The sequence below is a fragment of the Gallus gallus genome, chromosome 4 (assembly GCF_016699485.2).
Source record: "Gallus gallus isolate bGalGal1 chromosome 4, bGalGal1.mat.broiler.GRCg7b, whole genome shotgun sequence".
Lineage (NCBI taxonomy): Eukaryota > Metazoa > Chordata > Aves > Galliformes > Phasianidae > Gallus > Gallus gallus.
In genome coordinates, this window is record NC_052535.1 from 935579 (window position 1) to 942152 (window position 6574).

Here is a 6574-nt window from a genome sequence, read left to right on the forward strand (position 1 = left end):
ACAAGGAGCTCTCCTGTCCCCCTGAAGGCAGCTTTTGCTGTGGGCAGGACCAACCCCATGCCAGCCCTTGGAAGGAGGCTGCCCATTCCGGCAGATAAGTGGCCCCATGGGTCGGGCAGCAGTGGAGAAGCCTCTGTCTAAATTGCTTCATTTAATCTATTGTTCAGCTGACTACATTGAAAATGGAGCATGTAATTGTTTCCCCGAATAGAGTCGAACACCATTAAACACTGGGCTGAGGCTTTGCCATCCAGCAAATATTCCAGCTGGCTGCGGATCCTCTGGGATTGGCTCAGCGTCACCATGGCTACGCACTGTCCACAGCTTTATTCCTACACTTAATTACAAAGCCAAGCCTGATGTACCGGGCAGCTCGGCCTGAGGTGCGCTTCTCCGCCAGCCTCCACACAGCCCCTGGCCCCCACCATAAGCAGGAGAATCTGCAGTTTTGATTTTTGAAGCATCCTTTGGCACCAAGTGAAGGCTCATGTAGCTCTGCCTTGCTCACCCATCCCACATGCATGTGCACGGCTGAATCCAGCCCAAGCCCAGGGGCACAGCCAGGTCTGCATGCAGGTGAGCATCCCAGTAGGTGGGGGCTCTGGGGTCTGTGGTGGCACCTGGAGGAGCTTTGTGCTTGCAGAGGTCCAGACTCAGTGCACAGCCCAGCTGACAGACTGAGGACATCTCATCCTGGGGCAGGCTTCTAGCATGAGAGCAGCCTCTAAGGCAAAGCAATAGGGACTGGGCTTGGGAACCGAAGGCTTGGAGAGCAGAGGGAGGAGCGAGTGCAGAACTGCCTGGAAAACCCTTCCTCCCCTTCCTACAGGCACAGAGCATCAGTGACACTGCCAGAGCACACTTCCTTGCTGGAGATTTCCAAGGGAAGAGCACAACAACCATGCTCTAGGGAGCAGAGGCAATGGGGCATCAGCTCCATCCCTGCCGTGAGGCATCACTGGCAGCACTGAAATGGGGCATCACCCCCACCCTGACATGGGGTCCATGCTGGCACCCTGGGGCACCCCAAGGGAGCGCAGTGAGGAGTAGCCAAGTTATGTGGGAAATTACCTAATTAGTGCCCAAAATGACTCAGTCACAGGGAAATGCAAACAAACAATGCTTCAAAATGGCCAGGTGAAAATTACAGGAATCAGCTCCAGTGAGAGAAACAAACCCCATGCACTCCCTGCAAACAGAAAGGAGGGAGGGAGGAAGAAAGGGAGGATGGGAAGAAGGGAGGAAGGGGAAGAAGAAAAGAAGAAAAATGAAGCAAAGTGAAACAAAGCAAAAAGAAGAGAATGAAGAAGGAAAACCTGCACACAAATGACACTTAATGGTAGTGACAGTATGTAGCTGATTATCAAAGCCAACGTTTAGGGCTGGGTATCAGATACCATCTGGTGCTTTGCAGCAGGCTGGGAAGCACTAGGGGAGAACAGCCCCAGGTTGAATCCCTGCACACACATGGTGCAGGGGCTGAGCTGGCACAGTCCCTTGCTGGCACACTGCACCCACGGAAGCTTTGGGTCAGGATCTGCTCCCCTGGCACTTAATGCCAGGGCTGTTCCCCAAGCAGCGTGCGCTGCATGGAAGCTCACAGTGCAGGCTCTGGGATCGTGAGTGAGGCAGCTGTTTTATGAAAGAGAATTTCTGAGTCCTTTTGTCAACAGCTAAACGTTTCAGTTGACAAAGTCAGCGCAGGATGCGGAATTATAAATATTAGATTAATTGCATTGTATAGGATTATATCACGTAAAGATCCAAAGAGTTATTTTTACCTTTGTGAGAAATAAAACAAGAGAGTTAAAGTGATTTGTTCAGACACATTTCCTTCAAAAACTTTGTCAAAAACCAATCACTCCCAGGGAACGCTTTGATTTTGATAAAACTGCATTTCTCAGTAGAAAAATCAGCCTGACTGTAACTGCAGCCAGCACTGCTGAGCACTGACACAGAACCTGGCTCCAGAGGGGCACCACGAGCAGTGTGGGCTCCTTCCTTGCAGGGAGCTGTGGGCCTGGCTGTGTCCCTGCCCCGGTAAGGCCAGGGCCAGAGATGCTGTTTGCTGCTCCAGCAGATTGGTGCAAGGAATCTGTCCACTGCAGCATCCCCAGAGCTGCCCACCCCAGCCCTGCTTGGTCACAGGACAGCAGCATTTCCACCATCCTGAGCCTGCCCTGGCTGCAGCACAGAGGTGACCCTGCCTGCTACTCCTGCACGGACAGATCCTTGGTGCATCTGTGTCTCATCAATTACAGTCCAGCGATACCAGCCAGCTCACCTGCAGCCTCCTCTATCAGCAATTAACTCCAGCTGTGAGCAGCCCCCCACACAGCACCACAGCACCCTGCCCAGGTGCAACCAGGAGCTCAGACACAGCCTTGCCAGCTCCCAGCAGCAACCAGTCCCCAATTAAAGCTCCCTTTAACGACTGGACCTCCAGCACCAGAACCATCCCCTCTGAGCCCTGATGGTGTTCTCAGCCGCAGTGCCATCTCCGTAGGAACACACACACATCACAGCATCCCACCACTAATGGATGTACTTTGGGGCACAGATGAGTGCACGTGCTCGCTTTGCAGCCCCCCACCCACTGCAGCCCCCGCTCTGCTCCCACCCACCTCCCTGCAGCCCCCCGGCTGCCCTCAGTCCCTCCCAGCGGCTGCTGCTAAAATTAGTGGGGAGCTTCTGTCCATTCTAATACTAATAGGCCCATTTTTAATAATGATGTTTTTGCAGCAATTTCAACCCATCATGGTGTCACAGGGGTATTGATGAAAAAAGCATCTAATCCCTTTTAATAGATTCCATTTGACAGCGAACGTGTCTCAATGTTCATTCCCAAAGGCCCCGGCGGTTTCGGTGTCACTTCTGTCTGACCTTGGCGGTAACAAGACCTTCTCCAGAAGAATGGCCCAGTGTCCATCTGGGACCACAGTCCCCAGCCCCCCTCTTCTCTCCCCCTGCTTGGATAACGATTTGCTCTGCCGCTGCCTGGTGCTATTTTGGTAGGTCCTAAGGGACCGCAGTTTGGCTGGTTCTTCCCTCCCTCCTGGACAAGACACAGAGCAGACAGGGCAGGAGGGAGCTGCTCCCTGCTCTCCAAAGAAGAATCTCTTTTGCAGGGCCTGGGGCATCACGCTGCTGCATGCACACAGCATGGAGCGCAGAGCTTCTCCTGAGCCATTCTGCCTGGCCTAAGTGCACCACAGCCATTGAGCACCTGCTGAAAGGTACCAGACACCGTGTAACTGGGCTGCAGAAATTGCATGGCCAGGAGTCATTAAGCAGGGAGGAATAATTGGAAGCACCTCACCAACAGCACTAGGCTGCAGCTGAGGCAACGATGGGTGATGCCCACCCTCCTGCACCCCTGCATCCAGCAGGGATGGCACAGGAGCCCCTACACCTCACACACCCCAGCACAGCTCCCCATGCCCAGCAGTGGTTTGGGAGCATCCCAACCCCGTTGCCAGTCCCAGTCCCTGGCTCTCAGCCCTCTCTGCTCCATGACTGTTTGGTGCCTGGTGCCACCCCCCAGGCAGCAGCTGGGGGCAGGAGGAAGGGCAGAGCCCTGCTGTAGCTCACAGCTAAATGCTGCCTTTCACTTCAGAATTCCCAAAGAAAGTAATGAGAATAATTAAAGGTAATTTCAGTTATTTTGGCTTCAGCAGACAGGGAGGGAGGGCAGTGAGCATTGCTGCAAGCAGAACTCACCAGCAGCCCCCTGCTCCTCCAGGACCACCCGCTCTGCTCAGCACCAGGGGCCCAATGGGGGTGTGGGGGCACCGGAGAGCGGGTATGGAGCGGGGAGCAGTGCTGTGCACCCACAGCATCCCTTCCCAGATAGGGTGAGGTGGTGTTTCTCAGTGCCATGGCTGCCCCACACCAATGTCCGACCCCAAGGGAAGTGCCTGGAGGAAGCTGGGAGCTGAAAGCGGGGCTGTTAATTGGTCCTTAGTTACACAAATAGCCTGAGAAGAACGGATCTAATTGGATGGCGATGGTGCCTTGCTGGGTAATTACAGGACCATACACCACACAGGTCACTGCTCTGCCACCCTTTCTATGCCGCATGCTGGCACTTCCCGAGGCAAAGGCAACATTCCCGAGGCTGAGACCTCCTCTCTCTCCTCTCCCACCCTCAGCACCGACCCCAGGAGTGCCTGCACACAAACACTGCTTTCCGGGATCTGAACATCTCCTTATTCCTCAAGCACAGGGGCTGCATACCAGGGCTGCCCAAAGCAGCAGCCTGTGGACAGAGACACAGCAGCACCAGGAGGGCAGGGAGCAGCCCGAGCACAGCCAGCTGAGCCCCTGCGTGCTCCTCAGATGTGGGAGCATTCTGCTTCCCCTGTGCTCCTGACCCCATTGTGTCTCTTCTGCATGAATAATGCCAACACTCAAACTTTCCCAGCAAGCACGCTCATTAAATATAAATCTTATCCTCAAATATTCGACAGCAGTGTCGTGAATGGAGTGTTTGGCTGCGTTTGATTTCCTTGCTGTGCCCGTAAGTGATGGGAGCCACCCAGCTACTACGCAGTGAGGACCAAGGTGACACAGCCAGCACCAGTCCGAGCCACACGATGGATGTCCCAGTGTGTGGGCTGCGGGTGGGCTCACAGGGGAGAGCATCAGGAAGAAATTGGTACATAATGACTGTGATTTGGAGAAGAAATCTGCTCACTGAAGTGGCATCAAGAAAAAAAAAAAGAGAAAAGAGCAAACATCTCAGAAGGAATGCTTTCCCTGTGTTTTTCCCCAGCTTCACATCACCAAAACTCTATCAGTGCCTTCTGCACTGCTGATACATAAAGGACTGTGTATGGACCCAGCCCAGAACCAGGATCTCACTGCTGCTGGTGCCCATCATTGCTTTCCTGGGCTGAGGATGACACAGCCTCAAAACCTGCCCTGTGCTGCCTCAGCTCTGCTGCCCACCAGCCCTTCCCTCCAGTCTGCCCTATGCCCATGCCCTGTGCCCCTGGCAAGGTCTGGGGGGCAGTCCCTTTCATCCCCATCAGCCTGGAGCCCCCTGTCCCCCCACACGTCTCACGATGAGCATCCATGGAATCTGCAAGCCATTAGCTCTCTGTTATCTTTCTGGAGATGCTGAGGTGAGCCATATGGAAGCACTTACTCGTCAACAGCCTGGGACAGAGTTTGGTGGGGTGGCCAGGACTCAGCCCTTTGTGAACTGCAGAGAAGCTGGAACACATCCATTGACCCATTTAATGAGCTCCGGCGAGGGGAATTTCACACTGTGCCTGGAGCGGCAGTAACCTTATATGTAGAGAGAGGGGGAGATAATTTCTAATCTTGTCAATCACTCCGTTGTGAAATCCACAGCAGGATTTCTTATAGCGTGAGGGCCAAGGAGAAGGAGGAGGGCCTGCTCCAGGTTCTCGCAGAGCAGGGCTGCACAAGAAAGGCCTTTCATTATTTTTCTTTGCAGTCTCCTCATTTCCTCACTGAAAAAAACAACAATATATTTATTAACTAGACAAATATTTGACTGGGACAACATGCTGAAATGACCTGCAAACGCCTCCGCGTTCCCACCGAGAGGGGCTCCTGCTCCTCTGCAGCCACAGTCAGACCATGTGTTGTGAGCAGGGCCCCCACGGCCCCTTGGCGTCACAGAAGGGACAGGGGACAACACCACCAGGTCCCCACTGGGTCACACTTCAGCACCAGCATTGCTTGAATGGCACCGATGTCATTTGGATGGCCATGAGGATGTTGCCACATCCTGACATGGGGGCACATCCTCATCATGGTGAAGAACGCTTGGTCTGAACATTGCAGCACACGAGGGAAGGATGGAGGATGCTATTTCCTTCAGTGATGGCCCTGTGTGGGCTGCTGGCACCCAGTTTTGCTGGGACCTGGGTGCAGAGGGTGCTGTACCCACAGTCACTGCTGGGACACACACCGGGGTCTTTCCAGCCCCTAAAAAGAAACATAGTACCCAAGATGTCATCAGAAAGTATTTACAACCTGAACACAGACATAAGCTTCATCAGCCTCACATCTGTGGAGAGCTGTCCTCCCACCAGGACAGGCAGAGGAAGCTTTCCCTGCTGTGCTGGCAGCTGTGTCTCAGCAGGGTCACCCATAGTGGGGGACTATCAGAGTAACCCCAACACACTGCAGCCAGGAGACTCTTCAAAAAGCCAAGAAAAAATCCACGACCTTCATTGGACCTACACTGGGCCATCACTCCCCAGTGTGCAGTGGGGCTGCATTACTAAGCCTCCATCTCTGCTGTCAGCGTTGTATAGCATGGCACAGCTTGGCACGGATTGGCACAGCACAAGACAGCACGGCGTGGAATGGCATAGCACGGCACAGGCGCCCTCAAATACCACATCTCCATCCTACCCACCACAGGGAACCACTCCAATGGAGAGCTGCAAGTTAAAGAAACAAACAGAGCCTTTTTTCCCCGTTGTTTTTCCTGTTTGCCTAAGAAACATAATCTTCCCCCCAAATGAAAAAAATAATAATAACTTACAGGAAGGCCCCAAGCATGAGCAGGTTTGTGTGTGATTTCAATCAAAAC